General features: G+C 54.8%; 23 non-coding genes across 23 annotated transcripts; all 23 read left to right on the top strand.

The window, feature by feature from the left end:
• The first annotated feature begins 501 nt into the window (after positions 1-501).
• Positions 502-620, top strand: LOC126161051 (5S ribosomal RNA). The gene has a single exon (XR_007534724.1). It is a non-coding gene; the product is annotated as a 5S ribosomal RNA (ribosomal RNA).
• An 852-nt stretch (positions 621-1,472) lies between these two features.
• On the top strand, positions 1,473-1,591 carry LOC126161110 (5S ribosomal RNA). The gene has a single exon (XR_007534780.1). It is a non-coding gene; the product is annotated as a 5S ribosomal RNA (ribosomal RNA).
• A 735-nt stretch (positions 1,592-2,326) lies between these two features.
• LOC126161050 (5S ribosomal RNA) lies at positions 2,327-2,445 on the top strand. The gene has a single exon (XR_007534723.1). It is a non-coding gene; the product is annotated as a 5S ribosomal RNA (ribosomal RNA).
• An 841-nt stretch (positions 2,446-3,286) lies between these two features.
• Positions 3,287-3,405, top strand: LOC126161109 (5S ribosomal RNA). The gene has a single exon (XR_007534779.1). It is a non-coding gene; the product is annotated as a 5S ribosomal RNA (ribosomal RNA).
• An 853-nt stretch (positions 3,406-4,258) lies between these two features.
• On the top strand, positions 4,259-4,377 carry LOC126161108 (5S ribosomal RNA). Its single transcript, XR_007534778.1, has one exon. It is a non-coding gene; the product is annotated as a 5S ribosomal RNA (ribosomal RNA).
• A 735-nt stretch (positions 4,378-5,112) lies between these two features.
• Positions 5,113-5,231, top strand: LOC126161048 (5S ribosomal RNA). The gene has a single exon (XR_007534722.1). It is a non-coding gene; the product is annotated as a 5S ribosomal RNA (ribosomal RNA).
• An 841-nt stretch (positions 5,232-6,072) lies between these two features.
• Positions 6,073-6,191, top strand: LOC126161107 (5S ribosomal RNA). Its single transcript, XR_007534777.1, has one exon. It is a non-coding gene; the product is annotated as a 5S ribosomal RNA (ribosomal RNA).
• Positions 6,192-7,041: 850 nt separating this feature from the next.
• LOC126161047 (5S ribosomal RNA) lies at positions 7,042-7,160 on the top strand. Its single transcript, XR_007534721.1, has one exon. It is a non-coding gene; the product is annotated as a 5S ribosomal RNA (ribosomal RNA).
• Positions 7,161-8,001: 841 nt separating this feature from the next.
• Positions 8,002-8,120, top strand: LOC126161106 (5S ribosomal RNA). Its single transcript, XR_007534776.1, has one exon. It is a non-coding gene; the product is annotated as a 5S ribosomal RNA (ribosomal RNA).
• A 735-nt stretch (positions 8,121-8,855) lies between these two features.
• On the top strand, positions 8,856-8,974 carry LOC126161046 (5S ribosomal RNA). Its single transcript, XR_007534720.1, has one exon. It is a non-coding gene; the product is annotated as a 5S ribosomal RNA (ribosomal RNA).
• An 841-nt stretch (positions 8,975-9,815) lies between these two features.
• Positions 9,816-9,934, top strand: LOC126161105 (5S ribosomal RNA). Its single transcript, XR_007534775.1, has one exon. It is a non-coding gene; the product is annotated as a 5S ribosomal RNA (ribosomal RNA).
• Positions 9,935-10,783: 849 nt separating this feature from the next.
• On the top strand, positions 10,784-10,902 carry LOC126161045 (5S ribosomal RNA). The gene has a single exon (XR_007534719.1). It is a non-coding gene; the product is annotated as a 5S ribosomal RNA (ribosomal RNA).
• Positions 10,903-11,743: 841 nt separating this feature from the next.
• On the top strand, positions 11,744-11,862 carry LOC126161104 (5S ribosomal RNA). Its single transcript, XR_007534774.1, has one exon. It is a non-coding gene; the product is annotated as a 5S ribosomal RNA (ribosomal RNA).
• An 849-nt stretch (positions 11,863-12,711) lies between these two features.
• On the top strand, positions 12,712-12,830 carry LOC126161044 (5S ribosomal RNA). The gene has a single exon (XR_007534718.1). It is a non-coding gene; the product is annotated as a 5S ribosomal RNA (ribosomal RNA).
• An 841-nt stretch (positions 12,831-13,671) lies between these two features.
• On the top strand, positions 13,672-13,790 carry LOC126161103 (5S ribosomal RNA). Its single transcript, XR_007534773.1, has one exon. It is a non-coding gene; the product is annotated as a 5S ribosomal RNA (ribosomal RNA).
• An 849-nt stretch (positions 13,791-14,639) lies between these two features.
• On the top strand, positions 14,640-14,758 carry LOC126161043 (5S ribosomal RNA). The gene has a single exon (XR_007534717.1). It is a non-coding gene; the product is annotated as a 5S ribosomal RNA (ribosomal RNA).
• An 841-nt stretch (positions 14,759-15,599) lies between these two features.
• Positions 15,600-15,718, top strand: LOC126161101 (5S ribosomal RNA). Its single transcript, XR_007534771.1, has one exon. It is a non-coding gene; the product is annotated as a 5S ribosomal RNA (ribosomal RNA).
• Positions 15,719-16,567: 849 nt separating this feature from the next.
• On the top strand, positions 16,568-16,686 carry LOC126161041 (5S ribosomal RNA). The gene has a single exon (XR_007534715.1). It is a non-coding gene; the product is annotated as a 5S ribosomal RNA (ribosomal RNA).
• Positions 16,687-17,527: 841 nt separating this feature from the next.
• On the top strand, positions 17,528-17,646 carry LOC126161100 (5S ribosomal RNA). Its single transcript, XR_007534770.1, has one exon. It is a non-coding gene; the product is annotated as a 5S ribosomal RNA (ribosomal RNA).
• Positions 17,647-18,495: 849 nt separating this feature from the next.
• LOC126161040 (5S ribosomal RNA) lies at positions 18,496-18,614 on the top strand. The gene has a single exon (XR_007534714.1). It is a non-coding gene; the product is annotated as a 5S ribosomal RNA (ribosomal RNA).
• An 841-nt stretch (positions 18,615-19,455) lies between these two features.
• Positions 19,456-19,574, top strand: LOC126161099 (5S ribosomal RNA). The gene has a single exon (XR_007534769.1). It is a non-coding gene; the product is annotated as a 5S ribosomal RNA (ribosomal RNA).
• Positions 19,575-20,423: 849 nt separating this feature from the next.
• On the top strand, positions 20,424-20,542 carry LOC126161039 (5S ribosomal RNA). Its single transcript, XR_007534713.1, has one exon. It is a non-coding gene; the product is annotated as a 5S ribosomal RNA (ribosomal RNA).
• Positions 20,543-21,379: 837 nt separating this feature from the next.
• Positions 21,380-21,498, top strand: LOC126161010 (5S ribosomal RNA). Its single transcript, XR_007534687.1, has one exon. It is a non-coding gene; the product is annotated as a 5S ribosomal RNA (ribosomal RNA).
• Position 21,499: the final 1 nt, after the last annotated feature.

Genomic DNA, 21,499 nt, shown 5'->3' with positions numbered 1-21,499 from the left:
GGACTACGACCCGAGCGGCAGCGAGCGGCAGTCGAGCAAAGTCGGGACAAGTCGGGACGGGGACAGGGACAGGGATAGGAATGGTGCGAATGCACTGCAAACTTACGCAGACACCTGGTGTGAGGCGAGGCGAGGCGAGGCGAGGCGAGGAAGCCCACATCGCTACCAGTGGGCCCTCCAGCACGACACTGCCACACCCCGCACAGGCCCTCCGCTGAACACCAGGGACAAGATGCGTCCTCCGCTAGTGTCTAAGGCTGCACGCGCCCAGCGAATGACAGGGGGTGCAACGAGCAGCAGTGCGTCTCACACACGCGGCGGTGCGCCCGCCAATTCGGCCGTCACTCTGCTGGGACGCCGGGCGCGCCTCCCCGCGCCGTCCTCGAGCAACTGGCGGTTGCGGAAGGAAGCGCTTTCGTCAAATGCGGCCGAAAACTAACATTTTGTGTGTTGGGAGAAAAGCCGAACGCGAATTCTGCCGTGCTCCTACATTAGATGAGCGCCAACGGCCATACCATGATGAATACACCGGTTCTCGTCCGATCACCGAAGTTAAGCATCATCGGGCCCTGCTAGTACTTGGATGGGTGACCGCCTGGGAAACCCGGGTGCTGTTGGCTCCCTTACTGTTTTTTTTTTTGTTATGTCGCCAGCCCAATTTTCAAACTACCTTTCTGTTGTGACAAAGATGCTTCCTTAAGCCTTTTAAACTACTGTAATGGAACGAAAATGCAGTAATTAACTCAGTTTGAGGGAGAATGTGCTAACCAAGTTTGCCAAGAAGACTTTGAAAACGACAAAATAGTACGAATCGGCAGGTGATTTCTGAAATACGTCACCGCCTATTGATGTGTAGGTGTGTTGAGTTCCAAATTTGATTTGTAACCACGAATTTATTCCTTAGTCGTCTCGTCTCGTCTCGTCTCGTCTCGTCCCGCAGACGTTTGTCGTGCTTGCGCTGTCATATGGACCACGACCCGAGCGGCAGCGAGCGGCAGTCGAGCAAAGTCGGGACAAGTCGGGACGGGGACAGGGACAGGGATAGGAATGGTGCGAATGCACTGCAAACTACGCAGACACCTGGTGTGAGGCGAGGCGAGGCGAGGCGTGGCGAGGCGAGGAAGCCCACATCGCTACCAGTGGGCCCTCCAGCACGACACTGCCACACCCCGCACAGGCCCTCCGCTGAACACCAGGGACAAGATGCGTCCTCCGCTAGTGTCGAAGGCTGCACGCGCCCAGCGAATGACAAGGGGTGCAACGAGCAGCAGTGCGTCTAACACACGCGGCGGTGCGCCCGCCAATTCGGCCGTCACTCTGCTGGGACGCTGGGCGTGCCTCCCCGCGCCGTCCTCGAGGAACTGGCGGTTGCGGAAGGAAGCGCTTTCGTCAAATGCGGCCGAAAACTAACATTTTGTGTTTTGGGAGAAAAGCCGAACGCGAATTCTGCCGTGCTCCTACATTAGATGAGCGCCAACGGCCAAACCATGATGAATACACCGGTTCTCGTCCGATCACCGAAGTTAAGCATCATCGGGCCCGGCTAGTACTTGGATGGGTGACCGCCTGGGAAACCCGGGTGCTGCTGGCTCCCTTCCTGTTTTTTTTTTTTGTTATGTCGCCAGCCCAATTTTCAAACTACCTTTCTGTTGTGACAAAGATGCTTCTTTAAGCCTTTTAAACTACTGTAATGGTACGAAAATGCAGTAATTAACTCAGTTTGAGGGAGAATGTGCTAACCAAGTTTGCCAAGAAGACTTTGAAAACGACAAAACAGTACGAATCGGCAGGTGATTTCTGAAATACGTCACCGCCTAATGTTGTGTAGGAGTGTAGAGTTCCAAATTTGATTTGTAACCACGAATTTATTCCTTAGTCGTCTCGTCTCGTCTCGTCTCGTCTCGTCCCGCAGACGTTTGTCGTGCTTGCGCTGTCATATGGACCACGACCCGAGCGGCAGCGAGCGGCAGTCGAGCAGCCCACATCGCTACCAGTGGGCCCTCCAGCACGACACTGCCACACCCCGCACAGGCCCTCCGCTGAACACCAGGGACAAGATGCGTCCTCCGCTAGTGTCTAAGGCTGCACGCGCCCAGCGAATGACAGGGGGTGCAACGAGCAGCAGTGCGTCTCACACACGCGGCGGTGCGCCCGCCAATTCGGCCGTCACTCTGCTGGGACGCCGGGCGCGCCTCCCCGCGCCGTCCTCGAGCAACTGGCGGTTGCGGAAGGAAGCGCTTTCGTCAAATGCGGCCGAAAACTAACATTTTGTGTGTTGGGAGAAAAGCCGAACGCGAATTCTGCCGTGCTCCTACATTAGATGAGCGCCAACGGCCATACCATGATGAATACACCGGTTCTCGTCCGATCACCGAAGTTAAGCATCATCGGGCCCTGCTAGTACTTGGATGGGTGACCGCCTGGGAAACCCGGGTGCTGTTGGCTCCCTTACTGTTTTTTTTTTGTTATGTCGCCAGCCCAATTTTCAAACTACCTTTCTGTTGTGACAAAGATGCTTCCTTAAGCCTTTTAAACTACTGTAATGGTACGAAAATGCAGTAATTAACTCAGTTTGAGGGAGAATGTGCTAACCAAGTTTGCCAAGAAGACTTTGAAAACGACAAAACAGTACGAATCGGCAGGTGATTTCTGAAATACGTCACCGCCTATTGTTGTGTAGGAGTGTAGAGTTCCAAATTTGATTTGTAACCACGAATTTATTCCTTAGTCGTCTCGTCTCGTCTCGTCCCGCAGACGTTTGTCGTGCTTGCGCTGTCATATGGACTACGACCCGAGCGGCAGCGAGCGGCAGTCGAGCAAAGTCGGGACAAGTCGGGACGGGGACAGGGACAGGGATAGGAATGGTGCGAATGCACTGCAAACTACGCAGACACCTGGTGTGAGAAGAGGCGAGGCGAGGCGTGGCGAGGCGAGGAAGCCCACATCGCTACCAGTGGGCCCTCCAGCACGACACTGCCACACCCCGCACAGGCCCTCCGCTGAACACCAGGGACAAGATGCGTCCTCCGCTAGTGTCGAAGGCTGCACGCGCCCAGCGAATGACAGGGGGTGCAACGAGCAGCAGTGCGTCTAACACACGCGGCGGTGCGCCCGCCAATTCGGCCGTCACTCTGCTGGGACGCTGGGCGTGCCTCCCCGCGCCGTCCTCGAGGAACTGGCGGTTGCGGAAGGAAGCGCTTTCGTCAAATGCGGCCGAAAACTAACATTTTGTGTTTTGGGAGAAAAGCCGAACGCGAATTCTGCCGTGCTCCTACATTAGATGAGCGCCAACGGCCAAACCATGATGAATACACCGGTTCTCGTCCGATCACCGAAGTTAAGCATCATCGGGCCCGGCTAGTACTTGGATGGGTGACCGCCTGGGAAACCCGGGTGCTGCTGGCTCCCTTCCTGTTTTTTTTTTTTGTTATGTCGCCAGCCCAATTTTCAAACTACCTTTCTGTTGTGACAAAGATGCTTCTTTAAGCCTTTTAAACTACTGTAATGGTACGAAAATGCAGTAATTAACTCAGTTTGAGGGAGAATGTGCTAACCAAGTTTGCCAAGAAGACTTTGAAAACGACAAAACAGTACGAATCGGCAGGTGATTTCTGAAATACGTCACCGCCTAATGTTGTGTAGGAGTGTAGAGTTCCAAATTTGATTTGTAACCACGAATTTATTCCTTAGTCGTCTCGTCTCGTCTCGTCTCGTCTCGTCCCGCAGACGTTTGTCGTGCTTGCGCTGTCATATGGACCACGACCCGAGCGGCAGCGAGCGGCAGTCGAGCAAAGTCGGGACAAGTCGGGACGGGGACAGGGACAGGGATAGGAATGGTGCGAATGCACTGCAAACTACGCAGACACCTGGTGTGAGGCGAGGCGAGGCGAGGCGTGGCGAGGCGAGGAAGCCCACATCGCTACCAGTGGGCCCTCCAGCACGACACTGCCACACCCCGCACAGGCCCTCCGCTGAACACCAGGGACAAGATGCGTCCTCCGCTAGTGTCGAAGGCTGCACGCGCCCAGCGAATGACAAGGGGTGCAACGAGCAGCAGTGCGTCTAACACACGCGGCGGTGCGCCCGCCAATTCGGCCGTCACTCTGCTGGGACGCTGGGCGTGCCTCCCCGCGCCGTCCTCGAGGAACTGGCGGTTGCGGAAGGAAGCGCTTTCGTCAAATGCGGCCGAAAACTAACATTTTGTGTTTTGGGAGAAAAGCCGAACGCGAATTCTGCCGTGCTCCTACATTAGATGAGCGCCAACGGCCAAACCATGATGAATACACCGGTTCTCGTCCGATCACCGAAGTTAAGCATCATCGGGCCCGGCTAGTACTTGGATGGGTGACCGCCTGGGAAACCCGGGTGCTGCTGGCTCCCTTCCTGTTTTTTTTTTTTGTTATGTCGCCAGCCCAATTTTCAAACTACCTTTCTGTTGTGACAAAGATGCTTCTTTAAGCCTTTTAAACTACTGTAATGGTACGAAAATGCAGTAATTAACTCAGTTTGAGGGAGAATGTGCTAACCAAGTTTGCCAAGAAGACTTTGAAAACGACAAAACAGTACGAATCGGCAGGTGATTTCTGAAATACGTCACCGCCTAATGTTGTGTAGGAGTGTAGAGTTCCAAATTTGATTTGTAACCACGAATTTATTCCTTAGTCGTCTCGTCTCGTCTCGTCTCGTCTCGTCCCGCAGACGTTTGTCGTGCTTGCGCTGTCATATGGACCACGACCCGAGCGGCAGCGAGCGGCAGTCGAGCAGCCCACATCGCTACCAGTGGGCCCTCCAGCACGACACTGCCACACCCCGCACAGGCCCTCCGCTGAACACCAGGGACAAGATGCGTCCTCCGCTAGTGTCTAAGGCTGCACGCGCCCAGCGAATGACAGGGGGTGCAACGAGCAGCAGTGCGTCTCACACACGCGGCGGTGCGCCCGCCAATTCGGCCGTCACTCTGCTGGGACGCCGGGCGCGCCTCCCCGCGCCGTCCTCGAGCAACTGGCGGTTGCGGAAGGAAGCGCTTTCGTCAAATGCGGCCGAAAACTAACATTTTGTGTGTTGGGAGAAAAGCCGAACGCGAATTCTGCCGTGCTCCTACATTAGATGAGCGCCAACGGCCATACCATGATGAATACACCGGTTCTCGTCCGATCACCGAAGTTAAGCATCATCGGGCCCTGCTAGTACTTGGATGGGTGACCGCCTGGGAAACCCGGGTGCTGTTGGCTCCCTTACTGTTTTTTTTTTGTTATGTCGCCAGCCCAATTTTCAAACTACCTTTCTGTTGTGACAAAGATGCTTCCTTAAGCCTTTTAAACTACTGTAATGGTACGAAAATGCAGTAATTAACTCAGTTTGAGGGAGAATGTGCTAACCAAGTTTGCCAAGAAGACTTTGAAAACGACAAAACAGTACGAATCGGCAGGTGATTTCTGAAATACGTCACCGCCTATTGTTGTGTAGGAGTGTAGAGTTCCAAATTTGATTTGTAACCACGAATTTATTCCTTAGTCGTCTCGTCTCGTCTCGTCCCGCAGACGTTTGTCGTGCTTGCGCTGTCATATGGACTACGACCCGAGCGGCAGCGAGCGGCAGTCGAGCAAAGTCGGGACAAGTCGGGACGGGGACAGGGACAGGGATAGGAATGGTGCGAATGCACTGCAAACTACGCAGACACCTGGTGTGAGAAGAGGCGAGGCGAGGCGTGGCGAGGCGAGGAAGCCCACATCGCTACCAGTGGGCCCTCCAGCACGACACTGCCACACCCCGCACAGGCCCTCCGCTGAACACCAGGGACAAGATGCGTCCTCCGCTAGTGTCGAAGGCTGCACGCGCCCAGCGAATGACAGGGGGTGCAACGAGCAGCAGTGCGTCTAACACACGCGGCGGTGCGCCCGCCAATTCGGCCGTCACTCTGCTGGGACGCTGGGCGTGCCTCCCCGCGCCGTCCTCGAGGAACTGGCGGTTGCGGAAGGAAGCGCTTTCGTCAAATGCGGCCGAAAACTAACATTTTGTGTTTTGGGAGAAAAGCCGAACGCGAATTCTGCCGTGCTCCTACATTAGATGAGCGCCAACGGCCAAACCATGATGAATACACCGGTTCTCGTCCGATCACCGAAGTTAAGCATCATCGGGCCCGGCTAGTACTTGGATGGGTGACCGCCTGGGAAACCCGGGTGCTGCTGGCTCCCTTCCTGTTTTTTTTTTTTTGTTATGTCGCCAGCCCAATTTTCAAACTACCTTTCTGTTGTGACAAAGATGCTTCTTTAAGCCTTTTAAACTACTGTAATGGTACGAAAATGCAGTAATTAACTCAGTTTGAGGGAGAATGTGCTAACCAAGTTTGCCAAGAAGACTTTGAAAACGACAAAACAGTACGAATCGGCAGGTGATTTCTGAAATACGTCACCGCCTAATGTTGTGTAGGAGTGTAGAGTTCCAAATTTGATTTGTAACCACGAATTTATTCCTTAGTCGTCTCGTCTCGTCTCGTCTCGTCTCGTCCCGCAGACGTTTGTCGTGCTTGCGCTGTCATATGGACCACGACCCGAGCGGCAGCGAGCGGCAGTCGAGCAAAGTCGGGACAAGTCGGGACGGGGACAGGGACAGGGATAGGAATGGTGCGAATGCACTGCAAACTTACGCAGACACCTGGTGTGAGGCGAGGCGAGGCGAGGCGAGGCGAGGAAGCCCACATCGCTACCAGTGGGCCCTCCAGCACGACACTGCCACACCCCGCACAGGCCCTCCGCTGAACACCAGGGACAAGATGCGTCCTCCGCTAGTGTCTAAGGCTGCACGCGCCCAGCGAATGACAGGGGGTGCAACGAGCAGCAGTGCGTCTCACACACGCGGCGGTGCGCCCGCCAATTCGGCCGTCACTCTGCTGGGACGCCGGGCGCGCCTCCCCGCGCCGTCCTCGAGCAACTGGCGGTTGCGGAAGGAAGCGCTTTCGTCAAATGCGGCCGAAAACTAACATTTTGTGTGTTGGGAGAAAAGCCGAACGCGAATTCTGCCGTGCTCCTACATTAGATGAGCGCCAACGGCCATACCATGATGAATACACCGGTTCTCGTCCGATCACCGAAGTTAAGCATCATCGGGCCCTGCTAGTACTTGGATGGGTGACCGCCTGGGAAACCCGGGTGCTGTTGGCTCCCTTACTGTTTTTTTTTTGTTATGTCGCCAGCCCAATTTTCAAACTACCTTTCTGTTGTGACAAAGATGCTTCCTTAAGCCTTTTAAACTACTGTAATGGTACGAAAATGCAGTAATTAACTCAGTTTGAGGGAGAATGTGCTAACCAAGTTTGCCAAGAAGACTTTGAAAACGACAAAACAGTACGAATCGGCAGGTGATTTCTGAAATACGACACCGCCTATTGTTGTGTAGGAGTGTAGAGTTCCAAATTTGATTTGTAACCACGAATTTATTCCTTAGTCGTCTCGTCTCGTCTCGTCCCGCAGACGTTTGTCGTGCTTGCGCTGTCATATGGACCACGACCCGAGCGGCAGCGAGCGGCAGTCGAGCAAAGTCGGGACAAGTCGGGACGGGGACAGGGACAGGGATAGGAATGGTGCGAATGCACTGCAAACTACGCAGACACCTGGTGTGAGGCGAGGCGAGGCGAGGCGTGGCGAGGCGAGGAAGCCCACATCGCTACCAGTGGGCCCTCCAGCACGACACTGCCACACCCCGCACAGGCCCTCCGCTGAACACCAGGGACAAGATGCGTCCTCCGCTAGTGTCGAAGGCTGCACGCGCCCAGCGAATGACAAGGGGTGCAACGAGCAGCAGTGCGTCTAACACACGCGGCGGTGCGCCCGCCAATTCGGCCGTCACTCTGCTGGGACGCTGGGCGTGCCTCCCCGCGCCGTCCTCGAGGAACTGGCGGTTGCGGAAGGAAGCGCTTTCGTCAAATGCGGCCGAAAACTAACATTTTGTGTTTTGGGAGAAAAGCCGAACGCGAATTCTGCCGTGCTCCTACATTAGATGAGCGCCAACGGCCAAACCATGATGAATACACCGGTTCTCGTCCGATCACCGAAGTTAAGCATCATCGGGCCCGGCTAGTACTTGGATGGGTGACCGCCTGGGAAACCCGGGTGCTGCTGGCTCCCTTCCTGTTTTTTTTTTTTGTTATGTCGCCAGCCCAATTTTCAAACTACCTTTCTGTTGTGACAAAGATGCTTCTTTAAGCCTTTTAAACTACTGTAATGGTACGAAAATGCAGTAATTAACTCAGTTTGAGGGAGAATGTGCTAACCAAGTTTGCCAAGAAGACTTTGAAAACGACAAAACAGTACGAATCGGCAGGTGATTTCTGAAATACGTCACCGCCTAATGTTGTGTAGGAGTGTAGAGTTCCAAATTTGATTTGTAACCACGAATTTATTCCTTAGTCGTCTCGTCTCGTCTCGTCTCGTCTCGTCCCGCAGACGTTTGTCGTGCTTGCGCTGTCATATGGACCACGACCCGAGCGGCAGCGAGCGGCAGTCGAGCAGCCCACATCGCTACCAGTGGGCCCTCCAGCACGACACTGCCACACCCCGCACAGGCCCTCCGCTGAACACCAGGGACAAGATGCGTCCTCCGCTAGTGTCTAAGGCTGCACGCGCCCAGCGAATGACAGGGGGTGCAACGAGCAGCAGTGCGTCTCACACACGCGGCGGTGCGCCCGCCAATTCGGCCGTCACTCTGCTGGGACGCCGGGCGCGCCTCCCCGCGCCGTCCTCGAGCAACTGGCGGTTGCGGAAGGAAGCGCTTTCGTCAAATGCGGCCGAAAACTAACATTTTGTGTGTTGGGAGAAAAGCCGTACGCGAATTCTGCCGTGCTCCTACATTAGATGAGCGCCAACGGCCATACCATGATGAATACACCGGTTCTCGTCCGATCACCGAAGTTAAGCATCATCGGGCCCTGCTAGTACTTGGATGGGTGACCGCCTGGGAAACCCGGGTGCTGTTGGCTCCCTTACTGTTTTTTTTTTGTTATGTCGCCAGCCCAATTTTCAAACTACCTTTCTGTTGTGACAAAGATGCTTCCTTAAGCCTTTTAAACTACTGTAATGGTACGAAAATGCAGTAATTAACTCAGTTTGAGGGAGAATGTGCTAACCAAGTTTGCCAAGAAGACTTTGAAAACGACAAAACAGTACGAATCGGCAGGTGATTTCTGAAATACGTCACCGCCTATTGTTGTGTAGGAGTGTAGAGTTCCAAATTTGATTTGTAACCACGAATTTATTCCTTAGTCGTCTCGTCTCGTCTCGTCCCGCAGACGTTTGTCGTGCTTGCGCTGTCATATGGACTACGACCCGAGCGGCAGCGAGCGGCAGTCGAGCAAAGTCGGGACAAGTCGGGACGGGGACAGGGACAGGGATAGGAATGGTGCGAATGCACTGCAAACTACGCAGACACCTGGTGTGAGAAGAGGCGAGGCGAGGCGTGGCGAGGCGAGGAAGCCCACATCGCTACCAGTGGGCCCTCCAGCACGACACTGCCACACCCCGCACAGGCCCTCCGCTGAACACCAGGGACAAGATGCGTCCTCCGCTAGTGTCGAAGGCTGCACGCGCCCAGCGAATGACAGGGGGTGCAACGAGCAGCAGTGCGTCTAACACACGCGGCGGTGCGCCCGCCAATTCGGCCGTCACTCTGCTGGGACGCTGGGCGTGCCTCCCCGCGCCGTCCTCGAGGAACTGGCGGTTGCGGAAGGAAGCGCTTTCGTCAAATGCGGCCGAAAACTAACATTTTGTGTTTTGGGAGAAAAGCCGAACGCGAATTCTGCCGTGCTCCTACATTAGATGAGCGCCAACGGCCAAACCATGATGAATACACCGGTTCTCGTCCGATCACCGAAGTTAAGCATCATCGGGCCCGGCTAGTACTTGGATGGGTGACCGCCTGGGAAACCCGGGTGCTGCTGGCTCCCTTCCTGTTTTTTTTTTTTGTTATGTCGCCAGCCCAATTTTCAAACTACCTTTCTGTTGTGACAAAGATGCTTCTTTAAGCCTTTTAAACTACTGTAATGGTACGAAAATGCAGTAATTAACTCAGTTTGAGGGAGAATGTGCTAACCAAGTTTGCCAAGAAGACTTTGAAAACGACAAAACAGTACGAATCGGCAGGTGATTTCTGAAATACGTCACCGCCTAATGTTGTGTAGGAGTGTAGAGTTCCAAATTTGATTTGTAACCACGAATTTATTCCTTAGTCGTCTCGTCTCGTCTCGTCTCGTCTCGTCCCGCAGACGTTTGTCGTGCTTGCGCTGTCATATGGACCACGACCCGAGCGGCAGCGAGCGGCAGTCGAGCAAAGTCGGGACAAGTCGGGACGGGGACAGGGACAGGGATAGGAATGGTGCGAATGCACTGCAAACTTACGCAGACACCTGGTGTGAGGCGAGGCGAGGCGAGGCGAGGCGAGGAAGCCCACATCGCTACCAGTGGGCCCTCCAGCACGACACTGCCACACCCCGCACAGGCCCTCCGCTGAACACCAGGGACAAGATGCGTCCTCCGCTAGTGTCTAAGGCTGCACGCGCCCAGCGAATGACAGGGGGTGCAACGAGCAGCAGTGCGTCTCACACACGCGGCGGTGCGCCCGCCAATTCGGCCGTCACTCTGCTGGGACGCCGGGCGCGCCTCCCCGCGCCGTCCTCGAGCAACTGGCGGTTGCGGAAGGAAGCGCTTTCGTCAAATGCGGCCGAAAACTAACATTTTGTGTGTTGGGAGAAAAGCCGAACGCGAATTCTGCCGTGCTCCTACATTAGATGAGCGCCAACGGCCATACCATGATGAATACACCGGTTCTCGTCCGATCACCGAAGTTAAGCATCATCGGGCCCTGCTAGTACTTGGATGGGTGACCGCCTGGGAAACCCGGGTGCTGTTGGCTCCCTTACTGTTTTTTTTTTGTTATGTCGCCAGCCCAATTTTCAAACTACCTTTCTGTTGTGACAAAGATGCTTCCTTAAGCCTTTTAAACTACTGTAATGGTACGAAAATGCAGTAATTAACTCAGTTTGAGGGAGAATGTGCTAACCAAGTTTGCCAAGAAGACTTTGAAAACGACAAAACAGTACGAATCGGCAGGTGATTTCTGAAATACGTCACCGCCTATTGTTGTGTAGGAGTGTAGAGTTCCAAATTTGATTTGTAACCACGAATTTATTCCTTAGTCGTCTCGTCTCGTCTCGTCCCGCAGACGTTTGTCGTGCTTGCGCTGTCATATGGACTACGACCCGAGCGGCAGCGAGCGGCAGTCGAGCAAAGTCGGGACAAGTCGGGACGGGGACAGGGACAGGGATAGGAATGGTGCGAATGCACTGCAAACTACGCAGACACCTGGTGTGAGAAGAGGCGAGGCGAGGCGTGGCGAGGCGAGGAAGCCCACATCGCTACCAGTGGGCCCTCCAGCACGACACTGCCACACCCCGCACAGGCCCTCCGCTGAACACCAGGGACAAGATGCGTCCTCCGCTAGTGTCGAAGGCTGCACGCGCCCAGCGAATGACAGGGGGTGCAACGAGCAGCAGTGCGTCTAACACACGCGGCGGTGCGCCCGCCAATTCGGCCGTCACTCTGCTGGGACGCTGGGCGTGCCTCCCCGCGCCGTCCTCGAGGAACTGGCGGTTGCGGAAGGAAGCGCTTTCGTCAAATGCGGCCGAAAACTAACATTTTGTGTTTTGGGAGAAAAGCCGAACGCGAATTCTGCCGTGCTCCTACATTAGATGAGCGCCAACGGCCAAACCATGATGAATACACCGGTTCTCGTCCGATCACCGAAGTTAAGCATCATCGGGCCCGGCTAGTACTTGGATGGGTGACCGCCTGGGAAACCCGGGTGCTGCTGGCTCCCTTCCTGTTTTTTTTTTTTGTTATGTCGCCAGCCCAATTTTCAAACTACCTTTCTGTTGTGACAAAGATGCTTCTTTAAGCCTTTTAAACTACTGTAATGGTACGAAAATGCAGTAATTAACTCAGTTTGAGGGAGAATGTGCTAACCAAGTTTGCCAAGAAGACTTTGAAAACGACAAAACAGTACGAATCGGCAGGTGATTTCTGAAATACGTCACCGCCTAATGTTGTGTAGGAGTGTAGAGTTCCAAATTTGATTTGTAACCACGAATTTATTCCTTAGTCGTCTCGTCTCGTCTCGTCTCGTCTCGTCCCGCAGACGTTTGTCGTGCTTGCGCTGTCATATGGACCACGACCCGAGCGGCAGCGAGCGGCAGTCGAGCAAAGTCGGGACAAGTCGGGACGGGGACAGGGACAGGGATAGGAATGGTGCGAATGCACTGCAAACTTACGCAGACACCTGGTGTGAGGCGAGGCGAGGCGAGGCGAGGCGAGGAAGCCCACATCGCTACCAGTGGGCCCTCCAGCACGACACTGCCACACCCCGCACAGGCCCTCCGCTGAACACCAGGGACAAGATGCGTCCTCCGCTAGTGTCTAAGGCTGCACGCGCCCAGCGAATGACAGGGGGTGCAACGAGCAGCAGTGCGTCTCACACACGCGGCGGTGCGCCCGCCAATTCGGCCGTCACTCTGCTGGGACGCCGGGCGCGCCTCCCCGCGCCGTCCTCGAGCAACTGGCGGTTGCGGAAGGAAGCGCTTTCGTCAAATGCGGCCGAAAACTAACATTTTGTGTGTTGGGAGAAAAGCCGAACGCGAATTCTGCCGTGCTCCTACATTAGATGAGCGCCAACGGCCATACCATGATGAATACACCGGTTCTCGTCCGATCACCGAAGTTAAGCATCATCGGGCCCTGCTAGTACTTGGATGGGTGACCGCCTGGGAAACCCGGGTGCTGTTGGCTCCCTTACTGTTTTTTTTTTGTTATGTCGCCAGCCCAATTTTCAAACTACCTTTCTGTTGTGACAAAGATGCTTCCTTAAGCCTTTTAAACTACTGTAATGGTACGAAAATGCAGTAATTAACTCAGTTTGAGGGAGAATGTGCTAACCAAGTTTGCCAAGAAGACTTTGAAAACGACAAAACAGTACGAATCGGCAGGTGATTTCTGAAATACGTCACCGCCTATTGTTGTGTAGGAGTGTAGAGTTCCAAATTTGATTTGTAACCACGAATTTATTCCTTAGTCGTCTCGTCTCGTCTCGTCCCGCAGACGTTTGTCGTGCTTGCGCTGTCATATGGACTACGACCCGAGCGGCAGCGAGCGGCAGTCGAGCAAAGTCGGGACAAGTCGGGACGGGGACAGGGACAGGGATAGGAATGGTGCGAATGCACTGCAAACTACGCAGACACCTGGTGTGAGAAGAGGCGAGGCGAGGCGTGGCGAGGCGAGGAAGCCCACATCGCTACCAGTGGGCCCTCCAGCACGACACTGCCACACCCCGCACAGGCCCTCCGCTGAACACCAGGGACAAGATGCGTCCTCCGCTAGTGTCGAAGGCTGCACGCGCCCAGCGAATGACAGGGGGTGCAACGAGCAGCAGTGCGTCTAACACACGCGGCGGTGCGCCCGCCAATTCGGCCGTCACTCTGCTGGGACGCTGGGCGTGCCTCCCCGCGCCGTCCTCGAGGAACTGGCGGTTGCGGAAGGAAGCGCTTTCGTCAAATGCGGCCGAAAACTAACATTTTGTGTTTTGGGAGAAAAGCCGAACGCGAATTCTGCCGTGCTCCTACATTAGATGAGCGCCAACGGCCAAACCATGATGAATACACCGGTTCTCGTCCGATCACCGAAGTTAAGCATCATCGGGCCCGGCTAGTACTTGGATGGGTGACCGCCTGGGAAACCCGGGTGCTGCTGGCTCCCTTCCTGTTTTTTTTTTTTGTTATGTCGCCAGCCCAATTTTCAAACTACCTTTCTGTTGTGACAAAGATGCTTCTTTAAGCCTTTTAAACTACTGTAATGGTACGAAAATGCAGTAATTAACTCAGTTTGAGGGAGAATGTGCTAACCAAGTTTGCCAAGAAGACTTTGAAAACGACAAAACAGTACGAATCGGCAGGTGATTTCTGAAATACGTCACCGCCTAATGTTGTGTAGGAGTGTAGAGTTCCAAATTTGATTTGTAACCACGAATTTATTCCTTAGTCGTCTCGTCTCGTCTCGTCTCGTCTCGTCCCGCAGACGTTTGTCGTGCTTGCGCTGTCATATGGACCACGACCCGAGCGGCAGCGAGCGGCAGTCGAGCAAAGTCGGGACAAGTCGGGACGGGGACAGGGACAGGGATAGGAATGGTGCGAATGCACTGCAAACTTACGCAGACACCTGGTGTGAGGCGAGGCGAGGCGAGGCGAGGCGAGGAAGCCCACATCGCTACCAGTGGGCCCTCCAGCACGACACTGCCACACCCCGCACAGGCCCTCCGCTGAACACCAGGGACAAGATGCGTCCTCCGCTAGTGTCTAAGGCTGCACGCGCCCAGCGAATGACAGGGGGTGCAACGAGCAGCAGTGCGTCTCACACACGCGGCGGTGCGCCCGCCAATTCGGCCGTCACTCTGCTGGGACGCCGGGCGCGCCTCCCCGCGCCGTCCTCGAGCAACTGGCGGTTGCGGAAGGAAGCGCTTTCGTCAAATGCGGCCGAAAACTAACATTTTGTGTGTTGGGAGAAAAGCCGAACGCGAATTCTGCCGTGCTCCTACATTAGATGAGCGCCAACGGCCATACCATGATGAATACACCGGTTCTCGTCCGATCACCGAAGTTAAGCATCATCGGGCCCTGCTAGTACTTGGATGGGTGACCGCCTGGGAAACCCGGGTGCTGTTGGCTCCCTTACTGTTTTTTTTTTGTTATGTCGCCAGCCCAATTTTCAAACTACCTTTCTGTTGTGACAAAGATGCTTCCTTAAGCCTTTTAAACTACTGTAATGGTACGAAAATGCAGTAATTAACTCAGTTTGAGGGAGAATGTGCTAACCAAGTTTGCCAAGAAGACTTTGAAAACGACAAAACAGTACGAATCGGCAGGTGATTTCTGAAATACGTCACCGCCTATTGTTGTGTAGGAGTGTAGAGTTCCAAATTTGATTTGTAACCACGAATTTATTCCTTAGTCGTCTCGTCTCGTCTCGTCCCGCAGACGTTTGTCGTGCTTGCGCTGTCATATGGACTACGACCCGAGCGGCAGCGAGCGGCAGTCGAGCAAAGTCGGGACAAGTCGGGACGGGGACAGGGACAGGGATAGGAATGGTGCGAATGCACTGCAAACTACGCAGACACCTGGTGTGAGAAGAGGCGAGGCGAGGCGTGGCGAGGCGAGGAAGCCCACATCGCTACCAGTGGGCCCTCCAGCACGACACTGCCACACCCCGCACAGGCCCTCCGCTGAACACCAGGGACAAGATGCGTCCTCCGCTAGTGTCGAAGGCTGCACGCGCCCAGCGAATGACAGGGGGTGCAACGAGCAGCAGTGCGTCTAACACACGCGGCGGTGCGCCCGCCAATTCGGCCGTCACTCTGCTGGGACGCTGGGCGTGCCTCCCCGCGCCGTCCTCGAGGAACTGGCGGTTGCGGAAGGAAGCGCTTTCGTCAAATGCGGCCGAAAACTAACATTTTGTGTTTTGGGAGAAAAGCCGAACGCGAATTCTGCCGTGCTCCTACATTAGATGAGCGCCAACGGCCAAACCATGATGAATACACCGGTTCTCGTCCGATCACCGAAGTTAAGCATCATCGGGCCCGGCTAGTACTTGGATGGGTGACCGCCTGGGAAACCCGGGTGCTGCTGGCTCCCTTCCTGTTTTTTTTTTTTGTTATGTCGCCAGCCCAATTTTCAAACTACCTTTCTGTTGTGACAAAGATGCTTCTTTAAGCCTTTTAAACTACTGTAATGGTACGAAAATGCAGTAATTAACTCAGTTTGAGGGAGAATGTGCTAACCAAGTTTGCCAAGAAGACTTTGAAAACGACAAAACAGTACGAATCGGCAGGTGATTTCTGAAATACGTCACCGCCTAATGTTGTGTAGGAGTGTAGAGTTCCAAATTTGATTTGTAACCACGAATTTATTCCTTAGTCGTCTCGTCTCGTCTCGTCTCGTCTCGTCCCGCAGACGTTTGTCGTGCTTGCGCTGTCATATGGACCACGACCCGAGCGGCAGCGAGCGGCAGTCGAGCAAAGTCGGGACAAGTCGGGACGGGGACAGGGACAGGGATAGGAATGGTGCGAATGCACTGCAAACTTACGCAGACACCTGGTGTGAGGCGAGGCGAGGCGAGGCGAGGCGAGGAAGCCCACATCGCTACCAGTGGGCCCTCCAGCACGACACTGCCACACCCCGCACAGGCCCTCCGCTGAACACCAGGGACAAGATGCGTCCTCCGCTAGTGTCTAAGGCTGCACGCGCCCAGCGAATGACAGGGGGTGCAACGAGCAGCAGTGCGTCTCACACACGCGGCGGTGCGCCCGCCAATTCGGCCGTCACTCTGCTGGGACGCCGGGCGCGCCTCCCCGCGCCGTCCTCGAGCAACTGGCGGTTGCGGAAGGAAGCGCTTTCGTCAAATGCGGCCGAAAACTAACATTTTGTGTGTTGGGAGAAAAGCCGAACGCGAATTCTGCCGTGCTCCTACATTAGATGAGCGCCAACGGCCATACCATGATGAATACACCGGTTCTCGTCCGATCACCGAAGTTAAGCATCATCGGGCCCTGCTAGTACTTGGATGGGTGACCGCCTGGGAAACCCGGGTGCTGTTGGCTCCCTTACTGTTTTTTTTTTGTTATGTCGCCAGCCCAATTTTCAAACTACCTTTCTGTTGTGACAAAGATGCTTCCTTAAGCCTTTTAAACTACTGTAATGGTACGAAAATGCAGTAATTAACTCAGTTTGAGGGAGAATGTGCTAACCAAGTTTGCCAAGAAGACTTTGAAAACGACAAAACAGTACGAATCGGCAGGTGATTTCTGAAATACGTCACCGCCTATTGTTGTGTAGGAGTGTAGAGTTCCAAATTTGATTTGTAACCACGAATTTATTCCTTAGTCGTCTCGTCTCGTCTCGTCCCGCAGACGTTTGTCGTGCTTGCGCTGTCATATGGACTACGACCCGAGCGGCAGCGAGCGGCAGTCGAGCAAAGTCGGGACAAGTCGGGACGGGGACAGGGACAGGGATAGGAATGGTGCGAATGCACTGCAAACTACGCAGACACCTGGTGTGAGAAGAGGCGAGGCGAGGCGTGGCGAGGCGAGGAAGCCCACATCGCTACCAGTGGGCCCTCCAGCACGACACTGCCACACCCCGCACAGGCCCTCCGCTGAACACCAGGGACAAGATGCGTCCTCCGCTAGTGTCGAAGGCTGCACGCGCCCAGCGAATGACAGGGGGTGCAACGAGCAGCAGTGCGTCTAACACACGCGGCGGTGCGCCCGCCAATTCGGCCGTCACTCTGCTGGGACGCTGGGCGTGCCTCCCCGCGCCGTCCTCGAGGAACTGGCGGTTGCGGAAGGAAGCGCTTTCGTCAAATGCGGCCGAAAACTAACATTTTGTGTTTTGGGAGAAAAGCCGAACGCGAATTCTGCCGTGCTCCTACATTAGATGAGCGCCAACGGCCAAACCATGATGAATACACCGGTTCTCGTCCGATCACCGAAGTTAAGCATCATCGGGCCCGGCTAGTACTTGGATGGGTGACCGCCTGGGAAACCCGGGTGCTGCTGGCTCCCTTCCTGTTTTTTTTTTTTGTTATGTCGCCAGCCCAATTTTCAAACTACCTTTCTGTTGTGACAAAGATGCTTCTTTAAGCCTTTTAAACTACTGTAATGGTACGAAAATGCAGTAATTAACTCAGTTTGAGGGAGAATGTGCTAACCAAGTTTGCCAAGAAGACTTTGAAAACGACAAAACAGTACGAATCGGCAGGTGATTTCTGAAATACGTCACCGCCTAATGTTGTGTAGGAGTGTAGAGTTCCAAATTTGATTTGTAACCACGAATTTATTCCTTAGTCGTCTCGTCTCGTCTCGTCTCGTCTCGTCCCGCAGACGTTTGTCGTGCTTGCGCTGTCATATGGACCACGACCCGAGCGGCAGCGAGCGGCAGTCGAGCAAAGTCGGGACAAGTCGGGACGGGGACAGGGACAGGGATAGGAATGGTGCGAATGCACTGCAAACTTACGCAGACACCTGGTGTGAGGCGAGGCGAGGCGAGGCGAGGCGAGGAAGCCCACATCGCTACCAGTGGGCCCTCCAGCACGACACTGCCACACCCCGCACAGGCCCTCCGCTGAACACCAGGGACAAGATGCGTCCTCCGCTAGTGTCTAAGGCTGCACGCGCCCAGCGAATGACAGGGGGTGCAACGAGCAGCAGTGCGTCTCACACACGCGGCGGTGCGCCCGCCAATTCGGCCGTCACTCTGCTGGGACGCCGGGCGCGCCTCCCCGCGCCGTCCTCGAGCAACTGGCGGTTGCGGAAGGAAGCGCTTTCGTCAAATGCGGCCGAAAACTAACATTTTGTGTGTTGGGAGAAAAGCCGAACGCGAATTCTGCCGTGCTCCTACATTAGATGAGCGCCAACGGCCATACCATGATGAATACACCGGTTCTCGTCCGATCACCGAAGTTAAGCATCATCGGGCCCTGCTAGTACTTGGATGGGTGACCGCCTGGGAAACCCGGGTGCTGTTGGCTCCCTTACTGTTTTTTTTTTGTTATGTCGCCAGCCCAATTTTCAAACTACCTTTCTGTTGTGACAAAGATGCTTCCTTAAGCCTTTTAAACTACTGTAATGGTACGAAAATGCAGTAATTAACTCAGTTTGAGGGAGAATGTGCTAACCAAGTTTGCCAAGAAGACTTTGAAAACGACAAAACAGTACGAATCGGCAGGTGATTTCTGAAATACGTCACCGCCTATTGTTGTGTAGGAGTGTAGAGTTCCAAATTTGATTTGTAACCACGAATTTATTCCTTAGTCGTCTCGTCTCGTCTCGTCCCGCAGACGTTTGTCGTGCTTGCGCTGTCATATGGACTACGACCCGAGCGGCAGCGAGCGGCAGTCGAGCAAAGTCGGGACAAGTCGGGACGGGGACAGGGACAGGGATAGGAATGGTGCGAATGCACTGCAAACTACGCAGACACCTGGTGTGAGAAGAGGCGAGGCGAGGCGTGGCGAGGCGAGGAAGCCCACATCGCTACCAGTGGGCCCTCCAGCACGACACTGCCACACCCCGCACAGGCCCTCCGCTGAACACCAGGGACAAGATGCGTCCTCCGCTAGTGTCGAAGGCTGCACGCGCCCAGCGAATGACAGGGGGTGCAACGAGCAGCAGTGCGTCTAACACACGCGGCGGTGCGCCCGCCAATTCGGCCGTCACTCTGCTGGGACGCTGGGCGTGCCTCCCCGCGCCGTCCTCGAGGAACTGGCGGTTGCGGAAGGAAGCGCTTTCGTCAAATGCGGCCGAAAACTAACATTTTGTGTTTTGGGAGAAAAGCCGAACGCGAATTCTGCCGTGCTCCTACATTAGATGAGCGCCAACGGCCAAACCATGATGAATACACCGGTTCTCGTCCGATCACCGAAGTTAAGCATCATCGGGCCCGGCTAGTACTTGGATGGGTGACCGCCTGGGAAACCCGGGTGCTGCTGGCTCCCTTCCTGTTTTTTTTTTTTGTTATGTCGCCAGCCCAATTTTCAAACTACCTTTCTGTTGTGACAAAGATGCTTCTTTAAGCCTTTTAAACTACTGTAATGGTACGAAAATGCAGTAATTAACTCAGTTTGAGGGAGAATGTGCTAACCAAGTTTGCCAAGAAGACTTTGAAAACGACAAAACAGTACGAATCGGCAGGTGATTTCTGAAATACGTCACCGCCTAATGTTGTGTAGGAGTGTAGAGTTCCAAATTTGATTTGTAACCACGAATTTATTCCTTAGTCGTCTCGTCTCGTCTCGTCTCGTCTCGTCCCGCAGACGTTTGTCGTGCTTGCGCTGTCATATGGACCACGACCCGAGCGGCAGCGAGCGGCAGTCGAGCAAAGTCGGGACAAGTCGGGACGGGGACAGGGACAGGGATAGGAATGGTGCGAATGCACTGCAAACTTACGCAGACACCTGGTGTGAGGCGAGGCGAGGCGAGGCGAGGCGAGGAAGCCCACATCGCTACCAGTGGGCCCTCCAGCACGACACTGCCACACCCCGCACAGGCCCTCCGCTGAACACCAGGGACAAGATGCGTCCTCCGCTAGTGTCTAAGGCTGCACGCGCCCAGCGAATGACAGGGGGTGCAACGAGCAGCAGTGCGTCTCACACACGCGGCGGTGCGCCCGCCAATTCGGCCGTCACTCTGCTGGGACGCCGGGCGCGCCTCCCCGCGCCGTCCTCGAGCAACTGGCGGTTGCGGAAGGAAGCGCTTTCGTCAAATGCGGCCGAAAACTAACATTTTGTGTGTTGGGAGAAAAGCCGAACGCGAATTCTGCCGTGCTCCTACATTAGATGAGCGCCAACGGCCATACCATGATGAATACACCGGTTCTCGTCCGATCACCGAAGTTAAGCATCATCGGGCCCTGCTAGTACTTGGATGGGTGACCGCCTGGGAAACCCGGGTGCTGTTGGCTCCCTTACTGTTTTTTTTTTGTTATGTCGCCAGCCCAATTTTCAAACTACCTTTCTGTTGTGACAAAGATGCTTCCTTAAGCCTTTTAAACTACTGTAATGGTACGAAAATGCAGTAATTAACTCAGTTTGAGGGAGAATGTGCTAACCAAGTTTGCCAAGAAGACTTTGAAAACGACAAAACAGTACGAATCGGCAGGTGATTTCTGAAATACGTCACCGCCTATTGTTGTGTAGGAGTGTAGAGTTCCAAATTTGATTTGTAACCACGAATTTATTCCTTAGTCGTCTCGTCTCGTCTCGTCCCGCAGACGTTTGTCGTGCTTGCGCTGTCATATGGACTACGACCCGAGCGGCAGCGAGCGGCAGTCGAGCAAAGTCGGGACAAGTCGGGACGGGGACAGGGACAGGGATAGGAATGGTGCGAATGCACTGCAAACTTACGCAGACACCTGGTGTGAGGCGAGGCGAGGCGAGGCGAGGCGAGGAAGCCCACATCGCTACCAGTGGGCCCTCCAGCACGACACTGCCACACCCCGCACAGGCCCTCCGCTGAACACCAGGGACAAGATGCGTCCTCCGCTAGTGTCGAAGGCTGCACGCGCCCAGCGAATGACAGGGGGTGCAACGAGCAGCAGTGCGTCTCACACACGCGGCGGTGCGCCCGCCAATTCGGCCGTCACTCTGCTGGGACGCCGGGCGCGCCTCCCCGCGCCGTCCTCGAGGAACTGGCGGTTGCGGAAGGAAGCGCTTTCGTCAAATGCGGCCGAAAACTAACATTTTGTGTGTTGGGAGACAAGCCGAATGCGAATTCTGCCGTGCTCCTACATTAGATGAGCGCCAACGGCCATACCATGATGAATACACCGGTTTTCGTCCGATCACCGAAGTTAAGCATCATCGGGCCCGGCTAGTACTTGGATGGGTGACCGCCTGGGAAACCCGGGTGCTGTTGGCTC

The sequence above is a fragment of the Schistocerca cancellata genome, unplaced genomic scaffold (assembly GCF_023864275.1).
Source record: "Schistocerca cancellata isolate TAMUIC-IGC-003103 unplaced genomic scaffold, iqSchCanc2.1 HiC_scaffold_1170, whole genome shotgun sequence".
In the NCBI taxonomy this organism is placed as follows: domain Eukaryota; kingdom Metazoa; phylum Arthropoda; class Insecta; order Orthoptera; family Acrididae; genus Schistocerca; species Schistocerca cancellata.
The sequence above is the reverse complement of the archived record's forward strand: the minus strand, read 5'-3'. Positions and strand labels throughout refer to the sequence as shown.